Source organism: Serinus canaria, chromosome 21 (assembly GCF_022539315.1).
Source record: "Serinus canaria isolate serCan28SL12 chromosome 21, serCan2020, whole genome shotgun sequence".
Lineage (NCBI taxonomy): Eukaryota > Metazoa > Chordata > Aves > Passeriformes > Fringillidae > Serinus > Serinus canaria.
In genome coordinates, this window is record NC_066334.1 from 3708575 (window position 1) to 3733140 (window position 24566).

The 24566-nt window shown below is 49.5% G+C and overlaps 1 protein-coding gene across 3 annotated transcripts in view; it reads left to right on the top strand.

Annotated features, from left to right (window-relative positions):
- Positions 1–24566, top strand: part of LOC103820834 (kazrin) — a 91953-nt gene that overhangs the window by 50225 nt on the left and 17162 nt on the right. The window contains exon 1 of one of the 3 annotated variants that reach the window (XM_009095609.4): positions 18562–18778. The exons of 1 other annotated variant lie outside the window; for it this stretch is intronic. The gene's annotated coding sequence lies outside the window, so the exon portion shown is untranslated. Of the gene's footprint in view, positions 1–18561; positions 18779–20511; positions 20562–24566 lie in introns of those variants that run through there. One more of the 3 variants, XM_030232757.2, reaches the window with a different exon arrangement.

Here is a 24566-nt window from a genome sequence, read left to right on the forward strand (position 1 = left end):
CATGCCAGGGCCACCAATCCCTCCTGGGGGCCACCAAATCCTCCTGGGGCCACCAAACCCTCCTGGGGACAGCCCAACCCTCCAGGGAGTGACCAAACCCTTCCAGGGTCACCAAACCCTTCTGGGGGCCACCAAATGCTCCTGGGGGCTCCCAAACCCCCCTGGCCTTGGTCCTCCTCAGCTCCAAGGGCAGTCACCTCTCCCATGTGTGAGGGTCCTTGTGCTGCTGCAGGGAAGAGATGGAACCTCTCTGACCTGCACCCCTGAGAGCTTCCCCCATCCTTCACCTTCCAGCTGAGCTCCAGGGATGGGCACACCACAAATCGGAGGTGGTGTTTAATTCTCTGTCATTGCCAAAGCAGGTTAGTGGCCAAAGGAGCGAGGGCAGCTGCACAGCTGGGCTGATGTGCAGGCAGGGAGGCTGAGCTGGTGCCCTGGCAGCAGGATCTGTGCTGATTCTGTGGTTCTGCCAAAAAAACCCTCTTGGCTTTCTTGCTTCTGGTCTCAGTTCGAGATCAGCAGAGGTGGGAGGGGTGGCCGTGGCTTGGTCTCAGGGGAAACACAAACTGAATTTCCTGGAAGTTGTTCCAATCAAGCCCTTTCCTGCAGGGTGGATGGTTTGCAGATGGGTTTGTGCATGGTGAGACCAGGGCTGTGTGATTCAGGGAAGATGGGAAAATTCAGACCATCTCAATCCCATTAGTGTCAAAAGGAGCTTGTCTCCCCTTCTAGTTACTCTGATAACATTTATTTGTGCAGCTTCCCAGGACATCAAGGTTTTACATCATCCACAATCCATCAGTTTAATTCCCTCTTTAAAGCACTGATCATAAGTCTTAAAATGGAAAAAAAGGCAGCAGCCTGATGGGCAGAAGGGAGTTTGTTTCCAGCCTCAGGCAGTGCAGCCTCAGGCACCAAGTTCTCCTGGAGGAGAACCACCTGGGGTGGCTGTGCCACACCAACAATCCCAGCTTTTGGGGGAAAATCCCAATTTTTTGGAGAAGAACCTCAGTGGAAATGAACTCCAAGGGCTTTGTGAACAAAGGGAATTTTGTTGTAAGCCACCTGTGGGTTGGTTTTGCATAGCTGGAGGTGATATGCAACCTCTAACCCTGTCTGGGCTTAGATGAAGCTCCTGATTTCCAGCAACTGCTTTGAATACCTTCCCTGGGGTCTTTCCTCGTTGTTTGTTAGCAGGGAATGGGGAAGGTGGGAACAGGGCAGGGGAAGTTGGGTTTTGGAAGACCTGGCTGGCAGAGGATGCTGCCCAGAGCTGTGGAAGTGAGCAGGGCTGCTGGAGTGCTCCCCTGTCCCTGGGCTCTCCTCTGTAGCTGGTGGCCAGAGGTCAGCTCAAGGTGGGTTTGGGACAAAATCTCAATGTTTTGTGGGTCAGGCATTTGAGATTTTTCATAGAGTTGCCAGTGAGGATAAATGGAGCACAGGGCTGGTGACCCCCAGGGTCCCATCCCCAACCCATCACTCTGGGTTGTGGTGGTGACTAAACCTCAGAAATAACTCCAGGGCTGGTCTTAGATTGGGCTGGATTTCTGGTTTAGGGTGAAGGTAGCTCACTTTGAACTATTGCACCTGATTTAATCCTGATTTTTTGGTGGGATTTCGTGTGATTTTTGCTCTTGAGGATGTTGTATTGTGGTCTCTGTTGTTCCACTGATGCTTTCATTCCCTGTGCATGAAATGTGCTGAATCCTGCTGAGGTAATCATAGAGAAAACCCCAAAAAAGTAAAATTTAAAGGGGAAAAAGGCCAGTAGAGTCCAATGGACTCATGCAGAGCTTGGCCAAGGACCAGAACATATCAAATGTGCCTCAGGGCAAGTTTTTTTCTGTGAGATTTTACAACGTGAGGCAATTACTGAGCTGAACAGCATTCCTTAAGAAGATTATAATTCTGCATCCAGTGTGGACCAAGGGCATCCCAACTGGGCTGCAGCAAGCAGCTCTCCAGTGGATTGGAATCCAAGCAGGTTGTTAGTGGTGTTGCAGCATTAATTACTCTGAAAGCAAAAGGTTAATTTGAAGTTTTGTAGGTTGCAGAAGGCACTGAGGAGAGCAAGGCCTTTAATTTGATGCCATTGTGTAGATGAAATGGGAAAATTCCTGTATTTTTGCAGGAATGGTTGGTGGAAGTGGTTGGAGATGCAGGGTCTGTGAACCCTGCTGCTTTCTGGAAGATAAAATAAAAGCCAAACTTTGTATTTCTTGTATCGATTTTCCTAGTGTATCCTGGATTTAAAAAAAAAAAAAGGCAGGAAGGATGGAGACCTGTCAAAATGAATTATTAACAAAGTCATACTTCACACTTCCTTCCAGTCTGAGGAAGCAAAGCATGTCCTTTGCTATGATACAGCCACTTTTTTATCTCTTTTTTTGTTCCAAGGAAACATTTCCAGCCAGTAGGCATCCAGTTATTTTTCTGCAGTAACTCAGGAGCCTTCAGCTTTCTGCCAGAAATCTTCAGAGAACAGTCAGAATCAATAGATAATGTTTGTTTGTTTTGATACAGCAAAGCAAGAAAGGAAGAAATAATCAGACAGGTGAGGGAAAACAGGAGCTTTAGCATATTTTGTTTATATAAAGTTGTTTGGCTTGTTTTGGAAAAAATAAAATGAAGGCACCCATCAGATTGGATTCAGATTTCCAGCCCAGCTTCCAAAGGCACACCAAGCTCCTGAGCACAAAGACCTCCTTTCACACGCAGCTCAGAGGGAAGATTTGTGCTTTCCTTGCCAGCACTCCCCAGTGAATATTTGAATTATTGCCATTCCCACCTGCCACTTCTGGGCCTGCAAAGGTGGTGAGCACTGGGGAGAGAACACAAATGGGGTGGGAGCCCTGGAGAGCTGGACCAGGGGTTTTGTGAGGGGTGGTGCCTGCCTGTGCTGATGCTGTCTGGAACTCACCCCTGCTTGCTTGGTGCAGGAGGAGCTGCTGTGGCTCCATCACAGACATTTTGGGGGGTCCTGTGGCTCATCCTGCCTGCTCATCCACCCCCAAACCAGCACAGCCCTCATGCTGCCTTTGCAGAAAGCCAGCCTGGGGAGAGGGGGAAGGCAGAGACCTCAATGCCATGGAGCATCCATCTGGCTGCGTGATCCAGAAATGCAGATATCCCATAAATTCAGCTCTCTGTGTGTGTGTGTGTGTGTGTGTGTGTGTGAATTAATCCCAGCCCCATTCAAGTTTCTGGCTGATTCCAGCCCAGGGATGGTTCCCAAACCCTCCCTGTCAGCTCTGGGGGCTCCATCTCTCCCTGGCCAGAGGGAGGGAGAAGCAAACAGCAGGTGCCTTCATCTGCCTGGGGATGTGAATGAGGCTGTTGGTCAGAGCATTGCAGCCTGGAGGAGGTGATGGGGAGCTGTGCATCCTCCCCTGAGCACCAGGCTGCTCTGCCTGTGCCTGGGTGGAAGGGGAACGTGCCCCCCCAGGGGCTGCTTTGGTGCCACGTGTCCCTCCCCTTCAGGGACAATATCCCCAGACCCCTTACACTTATTAAAACAGGAGTTTGCTCCCAGATTGGAGATAAGTTTAAACATCTCATGATGCTTTTGGGAGAGCTGCCCTTTAAAAGCTGATTTTTAATTTTTTTTTTATTCTCACTGCTGCAGCCCCTTGGTTTTAATACCAGCTTGCCTAAGGAACATTAACCTGCAGAGCAGAGAGGAGCACCCAGGGTTCATTTTCACCTGGATATACCAGGCAGGCAGGAATTATCACCAATTAAAATGTATTTGGCAGGATGGAAGCCAAACACATGCCTTGGCACGTTCTTTCCCTGCATTATCACAGGGGCTGATGGAACTAAAATGGCTTGAGAATGCAGGAAAGAAACTGGGAGGGTCTGCACCCCCAAGAGCACTGCTTGCAGCTGCCTCCCCTCTCCTTGCAGCCTCAGAAAGGTAAAAATCACCCCAAATTTGGGGGGTTTGCCTGGGGGGATTGGCAGCAGCCCCAGCTGGAGCCCTGGGCAGCTCCAGGAGCTGTGGCTCCATCCCTGGGTCTGGGCTGCTGCCACATCTCCCCTGTGGGTTGTCCCTTGGTTCACAGGTTCATCCTACAGCAGGACAGGGCTGTGTGGAGCAGGAGGAAATGCAGGGGGTTTGTTGTGCAGCCATTTCCAAGAGGGTTTGTAGACAGTGATCTCTGCTTCACCCCATGCTCACCCAGACAGAGCAAGAGGGGGAAAAAAGGAGAAACCTGAACTCCAGGTGAGACAGGAAAGGGTTGGGGTGGAACAAGTTGGAGGTGCCCAAATGGGGATTCCCTGCCCAGAGATTCCATGGATTGCACTGATGGGGTCTCTGAGGCTGGGATGAGCCCTGAGGTATCCAAGTCTCTTTTTTTCCCAGCCCTGAGACTGAAGGAGAAGTTGGGATTTGTCAGTTCTGCTTTTCAAGGTTGTTTATTTTCTCTTTTCTGTTCCATTCTTCTTCTGACCCCCTGAGATCTGTCCAGCAGGTCGGGCTGTGGCTCAGCCCCTGCCCTTGGGCTGGTGTTGGCTTTTTATACTAAGAACTACCTGTGCTTTATTTACAATGATTTCCCAATTCCTATCACCTGTGTCAGACAGTCTGTCTGTGCTCTAAACCAATCCAGAAGTGTCACCATCCCAGCAGAAGATGGAGAACAAGAAGAAGAAGGAGAAAGAACATGCCCAGATCCCTCCATCTTGCCTCTTGAACCCCCATTCTAAAACCCCAAAATTCTACTTTTTCACCCTGTGACAAATTCCCTGTCATTCTACTCAAACTCTTGTGGCTTGTAACTCTTCACACAAAGTTGGGAATTGTTTCCAAGGGCTAAAATCAAAGGCACAGGGGTCTTGGGCTCGGTGTCAGGGTCTCTGAGCCCCCTGCCAGGGTCTGGAGTCCTCCAGGGCAGCCAGAGGGATGTGCTGGGTTTGGACATTGCAGGGCTGGGTGGGCTGGGGGTGGTCAGCAGCTTCCCAGCCCTGGGGCTGTGACGTGTGCTGGGCTCTTTGTGTGTCTGATGGCACTAAAACCAGCAGGAATTTAGGAAGGTGGCAGCATTCAAAGGGACTCTCAGTGGGATTTGGGCACCTAAAGAGCTTTGGTGCTCTGACAATCCTGCTTCATCTGAAATAGCTGCTGAAAGTGCACCCAGCTCTCCAGCACCTCCGGGCATGCAGCCTGCAGAGGTGAAATGGGGGTCATTCTCTGTGCCCCCCAAATTACCCAAATTGCCAGCAGGGAATCAAACAGAGCTGCCTGCTCCATGCCTGCCAGCCTTTTCCAGAATCACCCCATCCTCAGCTCAAACAGCATCCTGGGAGCGGATGTATTCTTAATTCTTAATTTTTAATTTAAAATAATGGGGTTTTTTCTCCTTATGCCACCCTTGGCACAGCTTTTTCCATTAATTCTCACTTCCCTACAGCATCTCCTTTTCTCCTGCCTTTTGGCTGAAGTGGAACTGTTGCAAAAAAAAAAAAAAAAAATCCCAAACAAGCGGGAGTTTTTGGGATAAGCTGCAAAATGGACCTGGACTGAATGCAGGGGGAGTGAGAAGGAGACAAAAACGATGCCAGAGATAGCTGTAATTAGGTTAATGTCTTCAACTGAACTTGGAAGCCAAGTAAAGAGGGGAAAGGTTGCTCTGGGAATGAAAGGGAGAACTGGATGGCTGTGGAAACTGCCAGTGGGATCTGGGAGCTTCCCAGATGCAGGTTGGTGGTTTTAGTCTGGCTGTGGGGCTGCTGGGGAGGGGGAGTCTCCCAATAAAGGCTCAGGGAGCTGGTGGTGGCCCTGGGTGCTGTCCTGGCTGTGCTTTGTCCCTTGCTGGGGCTCCAGGCAGGCACTGGAGCTGCTTTCCCATAGGAATGGCCCCTGGTGCAGGTTTGGAGGAGTTTTGTGTGGGAGCATGTTCCAGCTGGAGGAGCAGAATACAGGCAGGAAATGGGGGAAAAATTAAATTAAAATCTAGTAGGGGGAGAGGAAAAAAAGGCTTTTTAAGGTTACTGAGGCTGGATGATGGGACTTTGTGAGTTGGCTGCTCCCCTTTCCCAAGATCTCTTCCCATGTGTGTTCAAAACTTTGCTTCTGCTGCACTGGGGGTGCAGGAAAGGCTCAGCTGTGAGAGCTGGGTCAGAGGAAAGAGAAAATAACTCAAACAAGCCCTTTCCTCTGTCTGTTTTTTCATGTGTTTGATGTGCAGATCACCAAGGGGAGAAAAAAAATACTTGTGGAACCACAAATGTCTGCTTTGGGCATTTTCAGGGAGTTTTGTTGAAATTATAGCCTAGGCAAAGGAACTGGGGCGTGAGCTGAAAGCAGCTTGGTTTAAACCCAGGCTTACAGAGTCCAGAGGAGCTGAGCTGAGCTTGGGCAGAGCTGCAGAAGACCAAAGCCCAGGGAGCTGCAGGGACCAGCACTCACTGAGGCAGCAGCTCAGGCTGGGAGGGTTTTTCCTCTTCTCCATCCCAAATCCAGCAAGAGCTTTTTAACCCTGCTCTTGTGCAGCCAATTTTCCCCTTATTCCCCCCCACCCTTTTATCCCAGGCCAGGAGAGGGGCTGGGATGCCACCTCCTTGCCCTGTGCTGAGCTCTGAGAGCCCTGTGGGAGGGATTTGGTTCTGGAATTTGTGGAGGTCCTTCTGCAGGAGCAAACCTGATACCTGCAGCAGAACCTTGGGCACGGTCGCTGTTGGGTTTTATCTGGCAGTGGATAAAATATTCCTTCCCAATGCACTTGGCAAACAAATGAGGCAGGCAGAAATACAGATTGTGTTTGCTAATGGCAGCAGGCTGCCAAGGAATGTATCACCCACTGCTCACTGGGAGGGAAATTCCTCCCTTCCGTGGGAGATGCAGAGCTGCAAAGCCTGGACTGAAATGCTGCTTCTCACTCTGTGTTTTGCTCCAGGTTTTTTTGGGTAGGAGGGGGATTAATGCTGGGATGAGGGGGCAGAGCAGAGTGAGCAGAGCCCTGGCTGATGCTGATTCATGGTGAGATCCTCAGGGCTCCAGCAGCTCTTTGGGCAGCAGGGATAAATGCCAGGGGTCTGTTGCACGGGGAGGGATCAGCTCTGTGCGTGCAGCTGTAGTGCCCTGGCTGCTCTGGGGAGAGCTGCTGCTTAGCTGCAGCTCCAGAGAGGAGTTTGGAGCTAAATCCAGTTAGATGGAGCGTTCCCCAGCTCCCCACATCTTCCTGGGGCTTGTTTCTGGGATGTTGGATGTCTTGCAGTGAGGACCATGAAGTTCCCTGGTTGTATTTGCATTGCCCCCAGATGGAGGCAGGAATGATGGATCTGACTCCATGCTCTCACAAGGCTAATTTATTATTTTATGACACTATATTATAGTAAAGAATGCTATACTAACCTGCACTAAAGGATACAGAAAGGATACAGACAGAAGGCTAAAAAGAAAATAATAATAATAATAAACAACTCATTACTCTTTCCAGAGTCTCGACACAGCTGGACCAGGATTGGCCAATAAATCAAAATAATTCACATGAATCCAATTAAACAATCACCTGTGGGTAAACAATCTCCAAACACATTCCACATGTGAGCACAGCACAGGAGAAGCAAATGAGATAAGAATTGTTTTCCTTTGTCTCTGAGGCCTCTCAGCTTCCCAGGAGCAAAACCCTGGTTGAAGGGATTTTTCAGGAAATGTCAGTGCCACATCCCCTGTCCTTGGACAGGCTGTGCTCCCTGGCATCTCCATGGGAAGGTGCAGCAGCTGGGGCAGTGTGTGTGCTCATTGCACTGGGGACTTCAGGGTGGGTGATCCCTGAGGAAAGGGTCTCACCAGCTCCTGGGACACCCTGGCTGGGCTGGGCACCCTCCTCAGCTCCCCACATCCACTGGGTCCATGGATTTCCAGTCAGGAACAGTGTTTGGCTTTGAAGTTAACATCTGCAGCTTTGGGGATAGATAAGAGGAGAGCTGGGGGATGGGGAGATGATGGAGAATATTCATGTGTGGAATTATCTCCTGCAAATATTATTATTTTTGGAGTGTGCTTCCTTTCCCCCCTCATTGTGGGTATTAATTTAAAACATGCCTTTGACTTCAAATTAAACAGTTCCCATTCAAAAGGCCTCCATGTATAAGTGAGCAATGCTAGACTGCAATAAATTATTTTTGGGAACCCCTCCAGAAGATGGACAGGGCAGAGATTGGTGCATTGCAGGATCCAAAGAGTTGGTGGGAAGGTGCCCATGAGGGTAAGGATGAGTATCCTGGACAGTAAAATCCTGCACAAGTGAGTCCAAGGAGCAAGAAATAATTGTTTGGCACAGAACAAGGGGGAAGAATCCATTTTCAGCCTTGGAGCATCCCCTTGGTCAACCTTGGCAGCCTCCCTTGTCCCTCCCTTGCTGGATGTTGCAGAGTATAAGGGGCTCTAATCGTTGAAAGGATGTGTTCAGGAGAATTTAGCCTCTCATTTGGATTGTCCTAGTGACCCTTCAGCAGCTGCTGTGGAAGGGTTTGTGGCAATTACCTGGCCTGGGAACTGCCCAGTGCAGAGGGTTGGGATTCAGGCTGGGAGCTGGGATGGTTTTCCAGGGTTTTGGTAAGGCACAGCTGCTCCCTAAAATATTCTGGCAGTGCCTGCAGAGCCATCAGCCCATCCTCCCTTGTGGGTTTGCTTCCTCCATCAGCCCAGTCCCACCCTGGGTGCTCCCTGTGCTGAAGGAAGGCACTGAGCCCCTGGGGTCACCTCTGTGCCCCATTCCTGCTCCATCAGGGCAGCACTGTTACTGCTCCCTAAAAAAAACCTCCTGGGTTATCTAAAAATTGGGGTTTAATTCACATTTGCAACAGGTGTGCAGTTGCTCTGGGTTTACCTGCATCTTTCCTCAACTACCTGGTGTGCTCAAAGGCAACTCAGTCTCAGGTCTGGATTTCTCTGCTCCTGCCTCACTCTGTGCTGTACCTTGTGCCACCAGGACAATCCAAACTCATTATTTTCCCCACATGGCTCTTTGGAGATGGCAGAGACCATGAGAAGTGGCTGGAGCAAATGCCATTTGGCTGCTCCTTGGGTCCAGATATTTTGGGTTAAAATATGTCCTAAAATTAAAAACCCAGCCCTTAAAATACTGTTATCTCCCCAAGGAAATCCTTTTCCTCCCTGGAGGACATTTGGAGGGAGGCTCCTGCATGTAAATCTGCTTGTGCTGCTGCTGCAGAGTGGTGAAGGCTTAGAAACCCCCTTGAAGGTCTAAAAGGGACCTGGTGGCATTAACTGAGCCCAAATAATGCCAGCTCCTCAGGAGGGTGGAGAGGAACCTTTCCCAAGCCTGCAATTCCCAGAGAAAAGCTGGCTTTGGGACAAACCTCCTTGTGCTGCCCATCAGGGCAGAGAATACCTCCAGGGACCTTGGTTGGTGACCCCAAATCCAAAAATAAAATGTTATAAAAGTTTTAAAAAAAACCTTTCCTCAGTTGCAGATCATTTCCCAGTGGTTCCCAGCTGGAGCAAGGTGCAAAGCAGCACAGACAGCATCCAGTGCTGCCCTAGTTCTGGCTCTGGAGGCAGAGGAGGGTTTCTTTTGGACACATTTTCTCTGGAGATGCTGCTTGGCATGCTGGAAGGATTTCCCTGGAGGGCAGCTGGTGCTCCCAGCCCTCCTGGGTGTGCAGCCTCCCCTCAGGGCTGCTTCCAGCCTGCCCAGCTGGATTGCATCCCCCCAGGAAGGAATTTATGACTCCTTGCAGGTTTATGGGTGCCTTTCACCAAATAATAAACCTGAGTCCCAGCACACCCAATTTCCAGGTGTCTGTTCCCAAAACTCCCAGAATTCAGGTTCCCCTGGACATCTCTGCTGCTGTATTTTGATTTTCTCTGCAGAGTTAGAGCTGCCAATGCCTGGAAAAACTGCCTTTGCTGAATTCCCCTGGAGCCCTGCTTCCCTTCCCTGGCCAGAACTGGATCAAATAATATCTCTGCCACGCTTTGGAGATAAGGCAGGAGCTGAGCCAACCTGCCACTATCTCTGCTTTAATTTTTCCTTGCAAATAGTGTGGAGCCAATGCCTCTCTGCCCAGATCAGCTCCTCTTATCAGAGGGATAATAACTGGCTCACTAACCAACATAATTCCTCTATAACCCCCAGCAATCTTTTGGGAGGATTTTGCAAGTGGCTGAAGAACAGAAGAAAATCTCTGGCTGGAGGATTAATTGGTACAAAATCAAGGCAGCATTTGAGTGTGTGCTTAAAAAAAAAAATAATTTAAAAATCAAAATACTCTGTGTGTATAAATACAGAGGCTGCATTTCCACTTGTTTCCTCCTAAGTGGTCCCTCAGTGGCTCCTGCAGAGGCAGAGCCTGGCTGAAGTGTGCAGGAAATGAAGGTGCACAGGATCATGATCAGGTTTGGGATTTCAGCTCTGCAAAGCCCCAGGGCAGTGCTGCAGGTCTGAGGGGAGGATTTTGTGTCCATGGGCTGTGCCTTGCTGTGGATGCTCTGGGGCTGCTCTGCAGCTGCATCCCCTGCTCCCTGCCCTGTGCCTGCTGCACAGCTCTCCCAGACAGACACACAGCCATGCCTGGGCAGCTCTCACAGCCCAGGGGATCATTTTGTCTCCAAATCTCTGTTTTCTCTACATTTTTCAGTTCAGTTTGCCAGCAGTTTCCTTTCCCTTACTGAGCTGTGGGTGTTGAGAGCTGGGCTGATGCTGCTGAAGAGCTCAAGGTTTCCTTCTTGATCCTTCTCCCTTTTTTTTTTTTCCCTTTCCAATAAAATCAAATCAATACCAGCCAGCAGCACCAAATCTCTGTGTGCTGCAGATTCTTGTCCCAGGAACCAGCTGGGATTATCAGCTCTCTTTGTACTTCGAATTTTAATAGCATTAACTCTGGCCTAGTCATGTTCTCCTAAAATCCCATTGCAGGAGCAGACACCACTCTGTGTTTTTGTTTCCTCCCTCGCCTGCAGAAATCACAACCAGAATTAAGAGACAGATTTTGAAGGTTAAAACTTCCCAGATTGTTTCCCTCTCAGCTGTCATTTTGGGACTGTTTTGTTTTCTTTCTGATTGCATCAAATATTTGTACTCCTGTGGGGACTGTGGTGCGAGGGTGAATCTCCCTTAAGAAAATAAAGGGATTTTTTCCATCATTTTTGTGGTGTGGCTGGGGGGAAATTGGTGAAAAGAGCAGTTACCAAAAGTGACTCAACATGGGGCTGTGCCTCTCCTAAAGGTTCTGAATTATTTAAGCCATTGCTGAGACTTTTCTATTTAGAAATACTGAAATGGAGACCCTTTCCCCCAGCCTGAATTTTAGATAGTTTTTCTTCTAATCTCACAGGCAGCCCCTGAGAGAGGGGACTTGGCCAGCATCCTGTCCCAGCACAAAACAGCTGGATTATTTTAAAAAATCCCTGGTTTACCAAGTCAAAAAGAGTTTTGAAGAGTTTTGAGTTTTTGAAATGTTTTGGGTGTGCTCAGCAGGGTGGGGGATTTGGGGTGTGAATGATCAGTTATTTCTTTAATATTTTTTTTTAGTAGGTGTTTTTGTGTCTGGTGTTTGAATGATCATTTATTTCTTTAATTTTCCCAGTTATAAACCTAATCCTGGAGTCCTTTGGGTGCCCCTTCTCCCATCCTAGTCCCACACTAAGTAGAAAGAATTGCTTGCACTAAGTAGAAAGAATTGCATTTGCCTGTGGCTCTTTTTATCTCCTCCAAATCCCCCCATTGCTCTGGGTATTTTTTTGTTATTATTGGCCTCATTTATTCAGTACAACAATGTTTATTCTGGGAAAATGCCCAGTGCTGGGCACAGCTTGGGAGAGGTCCTGTGAGGGCAGTGTAGAAAAGGTGGATGGCTGCAGAACCTTTATGTGAATAAATAGCAGGAAATAACATCTTTTTTGTCTTCCTCAAGTACCACATTGAAAACCCATCCTTGAATTATTGCTCTTGATCAGATTTAGCTCTGAGTTAATACAATTGCTTCTTGGCTACCTGTCTCTTAGGATCATGTATGGCTTATTTTCATTTTCTAGCTCTGGCTATTTGAAAATCATGGTTTGGGTTATGAAGTACATGTGGAAGGGATCAGGGCTCCTGCTGTCAGCTTTGCTTGCTGAGCCTTGTGCAGCACATGGGGGGAAATGCAAGAGTCATTTCTCTGCTGGTCAGGGGAATTTATTTGTGAGAATTTCATGAGTCTGAGTCAGAAAATAAAGTTTGGGAAGAGAAGAAAAGAAGAATCCAGATGCAATCATTACCTAGCCTGGGAATTACATTTCTTATTTTTATTTATTATTATTATTGTTGTTGTTGTTGTTGTTGTTGTTGTTGTTGTTGTTGTTATTAATAATAATAATAAGATGATGATGATGATGATGATGATGATGATGATGATGATGATGATGATAATGATGTTTAAAACTTTAAATTAAATATTTTTGTAACAATTTATTCTATTCTCCCAGCCCCAGGTTTGCCTGGTGCAGTGCCCTGATAACTCCATAGGAGCAGCTCCCTGCTGCCTCCCAGCACTGCAGCACAAGCCAAGATGAATAAAAGGCTGTCACTTTTATTAACTTTGCTGCCTGGTGTGGTGTTTAATTCCAGGCAGGCACCCAGTTCAGCCCTCTCAGCTTTAAATGGATTTTCCTGCCTTTGGGAATGTGTGTAAAATAGATGGGGCAGCATTACACCCCCCACTGCCACACTCCCATCCAGCAATACTGTGGGTACTCAGGAAAATGAGATATTTTTGGTACTGGTTGGCATTTGCCTCCTCATTTTCAGACTGAAAAACCTCATTTCCAGCACTGATTTGGGGTCAGTTTGGGGTTTTTTTGCCCACCTGGGATGGTGGAAGGTGTCCCTGCTATGGCAGGGCTGGAACTGGATGAGCTTTAAGGTCCCTTCCAACCCAAAGCACTCTGTGATTTTATAGGCATGGGTATATTTATTTCATCACAGCCAGGTGTGCTGTGAAATTTAGTGTGGTTCGTAACACTTTGGTGGGAAAACAGTGCTTTAAAACCTCCAGGTGTGTCCTGAACCTCCTGGCAGGGGAGAACAAACTTTGCAGTGAAAAGTTTTCATAAGCGTAGATTAGAAGTTCATTAAGTGGTGCATAATAGGTAAGTAAAATATTATCTCTCTTATGCTTAGGCACTTGGAAAAACCTTCAAGTTTATTTCTTTTTTTTTTTTTTTTTTTACTATTAACAATAAGAGGGGAAAAATAAGGTTTTTGAAACAGGGCTCTGGGCCTGGAGGGTGGAGGGCAGTGGAGTGGGAGCAGGATGCACTGGGGCATCTGGAGAGGCCAGTGAGGCTCAGCCTGTGGATTCACTCCTGTTAAATCAACATCAGCCCCTGAGCACCAGAACCTGGGAGTTTTCCTGCTCTCAGCCCCTCACCTGCCAGGGAATGGATGGGCAGGGAGGAAGCTGCTGGTGCCATCCCTGTCTGTGCTGCAGTGCAGTTATTTTTATCTGTTATATCTTGTTCCCAGTGGAATTACTCTGGCCCTAACCTGTAGATAAGGGCTGTTGCTAAATGAGTGTGAGCTCTGCCTTGAAGGTTAAATTGCTGCCTTGCAGGTTGGTGAGGAAGGTGGGGAGATATTTACCCTCCTCCTCTGAAAAAAAACCCCATGAACTCCAGCTCTGACCTGGCAATTTTGTTGAGTACTACTTGAAAAAGGCAAGAATTGCACTGAAATGCTGGGTTTAGTCCTCTGAATTGGTGGGGCTTCCTGATGAAGATACCAGCTCTCAGGTGGGATCCCACAGCTCTGGAAGAGGCTGCCAATTTCCCCATAAATTTGGGAAAGCTCCTCACAGACATCCCCAGGATGTCACAGCTGGGGGATGGTGCATTTTTGGATTCTCCTCAAAAATTAAGTGGCAGCTTCAGAAAGTTGTTTTGGCCAAAAGCACCCAGTTCTGAGTGGCATCATCATGGTGGTGTGGACTGGATTAAGCCCAGCCCTGGTGTTGGCATCTTCTGGGTGTGAAATAAATGATTATGGGCAGCAATTCACCCTAGGAAAATGCTGCTGGTCCTACCCCTCCCCAGAGTTTGGTGTGGAAGGATTAGGGTGGAAAAACCAGTAGGAAAACTCACAGAAAATGGCAGAAATGGTGACTGCCCTGCCCAGAGGTTAATTTTTCAGCTGGCAACCAACCCAGCAATATATTTAGTCCTGGCTTAGCCAACAAGGAGCAGGTTGGTGATTGGAAGGTTGCCATGGGATACCCCGGGTGGGCAATACTGGGATTTTCCCCTCCCATCCTGGAGTCATTTCTCTGTTGTTGTTTGCAGCTCAGCTCTGAGGGCTGGTCACTCAGGGATGGTGGCCCTGTCCAGGTGAGTCTCCCTGGCTCCCCCTGCCAGGGGATGCAGGAATGTTTGTGGGGCTGCAGCCCTGGAGCAGGGGTTTACCTGCAGGTCCCCTGGTTAACAAACACGGCTGCTGCAGGTTTGTAGAAGCTGTTAGCATGAACCATTAACTCTTCCTTTTAATTATTCAGGTTGCCTCTTTTAAATTTCTTTTTTAAGTGGAGCTAATAGGCTTTGCAGAGGAGGCTTCCAACCACAGCAGTTCCTCCCCAGAGGAGCCCTGTTTGTGCATCGCCAGCTAATCTCTTTTCTTCATTATCCCTTATCTTTCTCTAGCTGATTAATTGCTTTCAATTGATTTATAAATATTCTGTTGATACACACAGTGACAGGAGGGGAATGGGATATGTCCAGGCTCAGGGGTCATTGATCCATGCAGCCCCTTGGGCTTTCCTAACCTGCTTCACTAATCCCAGCCACCCCAGCCAGGCTTTATTCCCACTTTTTTTTTTTTTTGTGTCTTTGCAATTCCTGCAAGCAACCAAAAATTGGGCTGTAGCATCACTTGGAGTCTATGCACGTGCACAAGCCTTGTGCCAAGTGAGAGTCAGGTTTGGGTGTAAAGAAATGGGGTTTGGGTAAGTTTTGGTTGTGTTGATGAATGCAGCAGGTCGTGTGGGTGACACAAAAACCTGTTTTCTATGCTGAATTCCCTAATATACATTTACTTATTTATATTTATATATATATATGTAGGTGGAGTGGTTGATGAAGACAGAGCATTAGAAACTCTGTGGAAGCTCCAGGGCAGCTTAAAAAAATTTAAAAGGCAATAATAGCTGGTTTTAAAGATAGTGGCCAATATCAGAGTGGAGCTGCCCACCTTCAGCCCCATTCCAACCACAGGTGGCATTGAGGCTGCAAAGCCATTTTTAGAAACAGCAGCACGTTTATACACAGGGATAAATCATTAAGCTGTCCCAACAGACTTCCCATTTCCCCTGACATTTCTCTGCATGCAGCCTGCTCCCTCCAAGTGCCCCCATGATCCCTGCAGAGCTGGGCTGAGCTGGGAGGCTCTGGGGACACGCTGGCCCTGGCAGTGACATTCCTGGATGTGCTGAGGGGGGATAAGGCTTCAACAAGAAAATGTTTCCTGAAGTTTGAGACCCACCACACAGCTCTGGGCTTGCTGTTGCCTGATTTATGATTTTTTAATTATTATTATTATTATTATTAGGCTTCAACAAGGAAATATTTCCTGAAGTTTGAGACCCGCCATGCAGTTCTGGGGTTTGCTGTTGCCTAATTTATGAATATTTTGCTATTATTATTGTTATTGTTATTATTACTATTTTCCTTCTCTTTCCCTGTGCTGGCACTGGCTCAACCCCAACGTGTGGCAGTGTAATTACACGTTGCTAATGAGCAATTGCAGCTCCTTTAGCAGCCCAGCCTGACACTTTATCGGGTGTTTGCAGGAGTCATGTAATTTCTGTATCATCATATATGGTAATATATTCACTGCAGCATGACATGGGATGAGGTTCAATGAATAATGTAAAACCCAGAATAACACTGAATCTATATGAGACGTGCTTTTCCCCCCAGCATTGTTTTAAAAAGGAAAATATTGATTCTGGTGGGGTTCAGCGGTTCAGAGCTCTCGGGGAACTCAGGTTTTGCTGATCCATGCCCACCCTGTCCCTGCAGGGCCACAAACCTGCAGCCCTCTGTGCCATCCCTCCTCGTTAGCACTGATGAAGCTGGGGAGGGCAGGGAGGAGTCACTGACATTTGCAGCTGGATCCAGATGTTGCAGAAGCACAGCAGGTTCTGCTGGGTTCAGGTGAAACCTCCCTCTCCATAATACATTGATTTTTTTCCCCCCCAGTTACCGTCTCTGAATGCAAATTAGGATGGATAATTTCTATTTGTTTTCCTTTTTAACCAATTTCCCCCTATTCTGATCTGTGTCATTTATATTTGCAGGCCATTATCTTAGACTCATTACAGCCTTTTAGCATTTGAATGAAAATATTGTAAAGAGCCCAGAAGTTAGGCATAAAATGTCTGTGATGATAAATATAATCCTCGTGATAAAATTAAAAAACACAATAGAAGTAACTGTGATGTGCTCAGAAAGTTGTACCAACTGAGATTGGAACCAACATGATAATGTTTGCCCTTTCCTTGTTGCTTTTTTGCCTCTTTAAAACAGCTTTTGCAGTGCTGTTTTAAAGAAGAGGGAAATGCTGTGTATGGCCTGGATAGGGAGCTAACCAAAAAATTCAGATTTTTCTCTCTATTGAGGCTTTCGTTAATAACTGCAAAAACTCTTGGTGATGCACGTGTGATTTTCAGGAGCTTAAAATACTCCGACAGCACTGGAGGAGGAGGAGGTGCTAAATGGTGCCAAGTTCCTCAATGAAAATTACTCTCAGTGCCTCTGGTTTTGGAGCCAGATCGATGTTAATTAATCCTTGCCTCACACATTACGTTCTCCAACCTCAGCACAGTCGGATTTTAGCTCAGGAGGAGCAGATGGAGGTTCCCAAAGTGCCTCTGAAACTCCCAGCCGAGCGCTCTCCTCCATGACAATGCCAATTTGTCATGAGTGAAGTGTTTGACAAAAATCTGTCATTTTTGAGAGAAGTTTTTCCTTGAAAGAAAAACCAGGGGGAAAAAAGAAATCAGCTCTGTTTTGAAACATGTCCTCACTGTGTTATCTTTATTTTGCAGAAGAGGGGGATGGAGAGGGGGGTTTCCATGGCTGTGGGAGGGAAGTTGTAGTAAGTTTTCCTGGAAGCAGGAAACCTTGTATGAGGTCTCCAGATTTTTCTGTTCCGGTGGTTTTTGTGGACAGCTCTGTCCTCCAGGTCAGATGTGGCTCTGAAGGTGCAGGGATGCATGGCTGGCCTCCTGCAGGGGTTCTCCAGCAGGGCTGAGGTCACTCAGCAGTGGCTGCAGGTGCCGGTGCCTCCAGGGCAGTGACACCCAGCACACACAGCCAGATGCTCAGGCTGCATTTGATCAGCCACCAGCTCCTCTTCAGTGCTGCAGGGAGGGAGAACTGTTCCCTTTGGAGCAGCAGTGCTGAAGCTGAGTTGCCTTTTCACACAATCACAAGATCATCAAGGTTGCAAAAGCCCTCTGGGATCATCCAGTCCAACCAACTCTGCCAAGGCCACCACTAAGCTATGTCCCCAGGTGCCACATCCACGTGTCTGTTCAATCTCTCCAGGACTGGGGACTCCACCACTGCCCTGGGCAGCCTGTGCCAGGGCTGGACAACTTTTTGACCCCAACCTGACTCTCTGTTGCCAGTCTCTGGTGGGCCCTGCCCTTGGGGGTGGTGGTTGGGGCTTTTGGCAGAGCTGGGACAACTTTTGGTGGGGACCACCTGTAGCTTGCTTGCTTCAGAACCATAATCCTGGTGAGACCTGCAAGCCCAGGAAGCTGGAGATGGGACACACAATACAGGTTTGTCCACTGGTGGGGGTTGTCAAGTTTGGATCAGCCTGCAGAGGCCTTCAGAGCCAGGCTTGGCTGGGAAGGGTCTCTCCTGCCCCTGAGGAAGGGTCTTGGCTAGGGAGGGCTGAAGGAGGCTGGCCAATTTGGCAAGAAGGACCAGACCCATCTGCACTGACACCAGCACTTGTCCCTTTCCCAGCACCAGGAGCAGCCAGGATCCACAGGGAGTGACTCCAGGGACAGAAACACCTTCCTGGCCCCAGCTTCTGCCTGGCTAAGGGCAGGGACCACCAGTGGCCACACAGCAATGGTTGATCCAGAGCAAGGAGAGGAGACCAAGACCAGCCCCAATTTAACCCCAGCCAGAGGTGACTGCTGCCTGTCACAGGGACACCTCCGAGCCCGGTGGCACCACACAAACCCAGCGAGGTGTGATCCATCTCGGACTTCAGCAGCACCGTTTTTCCATTCTTCCAAAGGGATTATTAATCGCAAAGGGAGGGCCAGGGGAATCCTCGCGGGTCCGTGGCTGGGTCAAAGAGCAGCAGTGTCTCAGCACGGCCGGGTCTGGGTGTGAGTAACGCTGCCGGGCCACCATTAGTCAGCAGAAGGCAGCTCCGAGCCCAGCCCCGCTCGCTCCCCGGCCTCCTCTGCCAGGGAGAGGCTCACGGGGAGCTTCGGGCTTGTGCAATGCCCGTGACGTGCAGAACCTCCTCCCTCTGCTTCTCGGGGCGCTGAACTCAGCACCTTGCCGAGCCGTGGCAGGTCACACGGCTACCTTTGCTCTGGGATTACGCAGCGAGCAGGGCTAAAGCCGCAGGTGCCGCGGTGATCCCGGCTCGCGTGGGGCGGCTCCGGCCGTGGCAGCGCTCCCGCAGCACCGGGAGCGGAGCGGGCACGGACGGGCTCCGACTTGATCCCGGGGAGAGGAGTTGTGCAAACAGGCTGCGATGGGAGGGAGGTGACGCAGAGCTTCCCTGGGCTTCCCGGAGCTGAGGTGGGTGATGGCAGGAGCTGGGACACCGCAGAGCCGTGCCCGGCCATGTGGCACTGCCAGCCTGTTCATGCACTGGGTTTGATGCAATGAGAGCCAGCGCTTGTTGCACAACAAAACCGACTCCCTTCCCCTTCTTCTTCCCCTCCTTCCCCTTCCCCTTCCCGAGCTTCTGGCGAGGAAGCATCAGGGTAGGAAAGGGGCAATGCCTGCGCCAGGAGGGTAGGAGGGTCACAGGGTGGGTGACAACCTGGTTTATTGGGAGGACACGAGGGTGTCACGGGGTGGGTGACAACCTGATTTATTGACCTTTGTGTACAAGGTGGCCATGGGTGCATTCCTTCCGAGCCAGGACAGCTCACTCCTACCGCAGTTGTATTGTCACCCACTTCCCCAAAACGTCAAAGCCTATGGACATGGGGTGTGCCTCAGTTTCCCCATGCTGCTGTAGGGTGGGGAAGCTGTGGCTGGCAGAGGCTCGGTGCTGTTGTAAAGTGGAATGTGGTGGGGTTTTTGTGTTTTATGAGCTTTCCTGGGCAGAGCAAGAGGTGTGTGTTTGCAGTGTGCTGGGGCTGCCTCCCGAGCATCCCCCAGCCGGCAGCTGGCCGGGCAGGGCTCAGTGTAGAGACAGGCAAAAATTCATAAACCCAAAGGGCTTCTGCCCAGTTCTTCATTGCTGTGGCAGGCGAAAAAATGTAAAAAGCAGGTCTGGGGGGGGCTTGGAAATAGACACCCCAGGCAGCAGGGTGAGGGCAGGTAACAGCGTACCGTATACCACAGGGAACAAAAATATTTGTATTAGGTAAAATTTCCTCACTGAAGTAATGGTCAGGCACTGGACCCGGCTCCTCAGGGGAAGTGGTGGAGTTGTCATCCCTGGAGTGTTCAAAAAACAAGCAGATGAGACACTGTACTATATGGTTTAGTGGCCATGGTGCTATTTGGTTAAGAGTAGGACTTGATCTTGGAAGTCTTCTCCAACCTTGATGAATCTATGGAAAAACTAGACCAGCGTGCTGTGTTTCAGAGAGTTCGGTTGTTCTGCTGTATTTTTATGTGTACACACATAAAAATATCACAGAATATCACCTTTTTATCACAGAAAGGCAGGTGGTCTCGGCATTCTGAACGGGTTTTGCTTTGTCTCTGCTCACGCCATCCCGCATAAAATAAGTAGCAACTGCATTGCGAGAAGAAACCCTGCACGTGTTTGCCTTGCGAGGAGGAGCCGGCCCGAGCCCCGGGGCTGTCTCGCCACCCTCCTGCCTCAGTTTCCCCCCGTGCTGCCGGCGCCGGCAGCGGAGGCGACAGAGCCTCGGGGACATGGCTCTGGCCGCTCGGTGGGTGGCAGCGGCGGGAGCGATGGATGATTCCAGCCGGGAATCATTTCCGCCGCCGGCCGGCCGCGGGTTCCTGCGCGGCCCCGGGGCTCCGGGAGACTTGTGGGGCCCCCGTCCCGCTCAGCCGGGGCTGTGCGGGGCAGAGCCACTCCTCCGAGCCGTGACATCAAGCGACCGGCGAGGGGTCAAATTCCCGGCGCAGGTAGCGCCGGCCGCACTTCCGCGCGGTACCGGCGAGGAGCCGCCCACCGGGGACCCCCCCGCGGCCCCGGGCCCGCCGTGCCCCGCCATGCAGTCGGAGCAGGAGGAGAGCTCGGCGGGGACGTGCCGCTGCCGGCCCGGCTCCGCTCCGCGCCCGGCCCATTGTCCGGCTGGCCGGGCACGGCGAGGGGCGGCCGCGGGCGATGCCGCGGGCAGGGCGCTGTGCCCCCGCTCAGCCCACGCAGGTAAGGGGGTGCCCGGGGGTCCCCGCGAGCGCTCGCAGCCCGGCGTGCGCGGCTTCCCCTGGCTTGGCTTTGTGCTTGCAGCTCGCTTCCTCCTGGCAGAAACGAAACAACGCCGGGAGCCGCCGGGGCCGCGGGGAGGGTGGCGGTGGTGGCCGTGCTGTCCCCACGGCCGGGCCAGCCAGGGGCTCCGGGCTCCCGCGGTGCTGGGAGGGCCGGGCGGGCGGCCCCCGGTGCCCCCGCAGTCCAGCCTGTCTGCCGGAGGGGCTGCAGGGCTCGGAGCCGGCTCCGGGGCTGCCGCGGGGGTCGCAGCCCACAGCCCGTGGCTTTCTGCCGTGTGCGCTTCTGGCAGCCCCCAGACCCCCCCGGTCTGTCCCCAAGCCGCTCTGCTCACCCTCCTGTCGGCGTGCACAGGGGTTTGGATGGGGCTTTATTTACTTACATCCCCTGTGAGACACCCACCAGCTTGTGGCCAGGGCAGAGTAGAGACTGGGACACTGCGTGGTGGAAATAATCCTTATTTTCCAGGTGGGGAATGCCAGGACATGGGGGTAACTTGGAAAGGACATCGTGCCCCAGCTGGGTGATGGGGCATGGGTCAGTGTGTGTGGCTGGGGGTCCTGTCCCAGAGCTGTGAGCATGTGGGCACCGAGGCCAAGCTGGTGTCTAACTCAGGGAATGGTCAGAAGTGGTGTTTGCAAGGATTTGCTCTCACTGGGTGAAAGCTTTACCCTGAAATTCCTACGGATTATCTGTGGCCAGGTGTGACAGCTCACGCGTAGCATTGCAGCAGGAGCACAGGGTGGAAATAAAAGCTTATTTAAAAGTAAGAAATAGGTGTGCAAAGGCAGAATTCATTTTATTAATCCAAGAGGCTCTGCTGAGCTCCCTGGTACCCACCTGGGAGGAAGCACTGGGTGCTGACAGCTCCTCTGAGGCCATGGAGTGCCGTGGTGCTGCAGAGACTGTGTGCTGAGGGATGTGCCTGGGGTGCACAGCAGGCTGGGCTGGAGTGCTGATTTACAAAAGTCAGGCCCTTGTGCTTATCCCCTTGAGTAGATGATGCTGTGGGGTGGAGGGGGCTCATTTTGAGCCACTGTGAGTCCAGCATGCTGCCCAGGTGCCAGTGGGAGAGGTTGGATGTATTAGCTTTGCCCCAGCAAGTCCTGGGCAGTGGCAGTAGCTGGGTCCTCGTAAAAATGGTTTGGGTTGGAGGGACCTTAAAGCCCATCTCATCCCTCCCCTGCCATGGCAGGGACACTTTCCACTATTCCAGGTTGCTCCAAGCCCTGTCCAGCCTGGCATCAAACGCTTCTGGGGATGGGACAGTCACAGCTTCTCTGGGCACCCTGTGCCAGGGCCTCCCCACCCTCACAGGGAAGAATTTCTTCCTAATATCCCATCTAACTGTGCCCTCTGTCAGTGGGAAGTCATTCCCCCTTGGCCTGTCACTTCAAGATCCTTGTCAGAAGTTCCTCTCCAGATTTCTGCACCTTTGCAAGGAGGAGGTCCCAAGCTGAGAAGCTACTTAAAAATCAGAGGGGATGAGATGCTCTTTAAAATACAAACTCAGCTCATCCCTGAGTCTTCAATCTTTACTTTTTTCTAGTAAGGTTCTTTATGACCCTTGCATTTCTCATCCTAGGACAGAAGTGTGTGTACATGTATATTTATCCTGCTGATGTTCTGGATAAAAACACACCCTTGACTTGTGCCCAGCAAAGCAAAAACCATCTCACCATCAAACTCACCAAAGCAGCACAAAATGCAGCTTTCACCTGAGATACTGATTCACCCACACGAGCCTCACCGTTTGTTCTGCATCCATTTTTAATATGTCCCCTCCAAAGGCAGAAATGCGTGTACAGCAATCGTGTCAGCTGAGTTACATGGAAAAAAAAGGCTTTTAAATGGATGTCTTTAAAGTGATGCCTGTTCCAAGGCCAGTAAAAGGCTTTGCTGCTGCATGGAGGGTTGGTCTGCTGCCCAGAGGAGTCCAGGATGGGATTTGCAGGAGCAGGAGTGGAAACTTCAGCCCCAAAATGCTGTCTGGAGATGTTCACCACAATTAAAAAAAGAAAAAATCTCCTTGGCGTTGTCTGTTAACACCCATCAGTGGTTGAAGCATAAAGGATGCAGAATCCAGCAGTGTCATGGAAGTTTAATGTGATCAACTAAAATATAATTAACAGCCAATTATTTCAGTGGGAATGGTAGTTTTCATCAGTTGGTCTGGGAAATGTTTAAATTGAATTAATTTCATCTCTGCCCACTTGCAGCAGGTTTGGAAGGGCTTGGAATGAGTGATGGGGTTTGTTCATGCAGGGCATTATCTCCTCCTCTGGGTAGTCAGGAATTACAGAAAGCACCCAATTCCCCTCCCTTCCCCCCCAAAAAAGGTTAAAAAGAGGAGGGAAAATCTAAAAAGGACAAAAATATTGGGGGAAAAGTACTGTGGAAGCTTTTCACATTGAGGTTGTTGCATTTAGGAGGCGATTCTTAATGACAGATCTAACTTTGCACCCTGATATAGTGACACTTGCAACAAAAAAAGCCTTTAAAAATGTTCCCTTCTCCTGATTGCTTTTGCATCATGCTGGGGGGAGTGTGTGGAGTCCCTTGTGAGGGGCGCTGAGCCTGGTCCCTGCTGGAGAGGGCTGATGCTCACTGCAAACTCCTTTGCAGCTTCGAGTAGAGGCACAGCTCCATCCAGCTGGTAGGAATCACATGGAAACCCTCCGACAGCCACCTGGATGTGGGAGAAGCAGAGGCTGAAATGAGGTTCCTGAATAATTGACCCCATTTTCCCAGCTTTTGGAACTTTTCTGTAACCGTCTCTAAGAGCTGCCTGCACGTTTTGGGTCATTTATTTAGGTACTTAAAGCTGGCACAGCAGCAGGGGTTTTCTCCCCCCTGTTTTAAAATTAAGCTAAAGTTTCCCTTTCAAGCTGAGTCTCTTAGTGCAAATTATGCCAATAACAAGGGATTTCTCCATAGGACCCTCATGGGCAGGAGGTGCTGGAGGGTTGGGATGGAAGCTTGGAGAAGAGTGATGGAGAGCAGATGCTCCATGCTGGGTGGGAAAGTGCTGTGAGGGGGAAAATTGGTGTGATTTTGGTGGGCAGAATACCAGAGGAAGCATTGGAGTGATGGAAATCCTGTGCACAAGTGTCATTACAGGTGTGTGCCCAGAGAATTTGTGGCTGCCCCATCCCTGGAAGTGTCCAAGGCCTGGTTGGACAGGGCTTGGAGCATCCTGGGATAGTGGAAGGTGTCCCTGCCTGTGGAAGGGATGAAATAAGATGAGTTTAAGCTCCCATCCAACCCAAACCAGTTTTGAGTCTTTTGGAAAGAGGGATTTTCCTATCAAACCCTGGCTGCAAGGACTGTGCTTTCCCATTTTATATATATATATATATATAGATATATATATATAATATATATATATAATATATATATATATATATATATATATATATATAATATATATATTTAAACCAGATTTGGCTTTGCCATATATATATAATAATGTATATGTAGCAAATATAGCTATATCTTGCAAAGCATAATCCTTTTTTATACATATATATATATATGTCTATCTCAAATTCTATGTCTAAAAAGCAAGAATTTTGGATGTATTTGGATGCCTCCATCCTCATCTACTGATTCATTTTTTTTCCCAGCAATAGCCCTTGATGAAGTGGCATGTAAGAAAAGGTGAAAATAAATTATCAGGGGGAAAAACAAAGATATATTTATATATTTTTAAACCGGGTTTGGCTTTGCCATATAGATATAATAATGTATATGTAGCAAATATAACTATATATTGCAAAGCATAATCCTTTTTTCTACATATATATATATATATATATATATGTCTATCTCAAATTATATGTCTAAAACAGCAAGAATTTTGGATGTATGGCTGATCAATAATTCAGGTTCTCCATAGGGTCTGGCTTGCAGCCAGCAGCATGAGAAGCATGGTGCTGCATGTTTCTC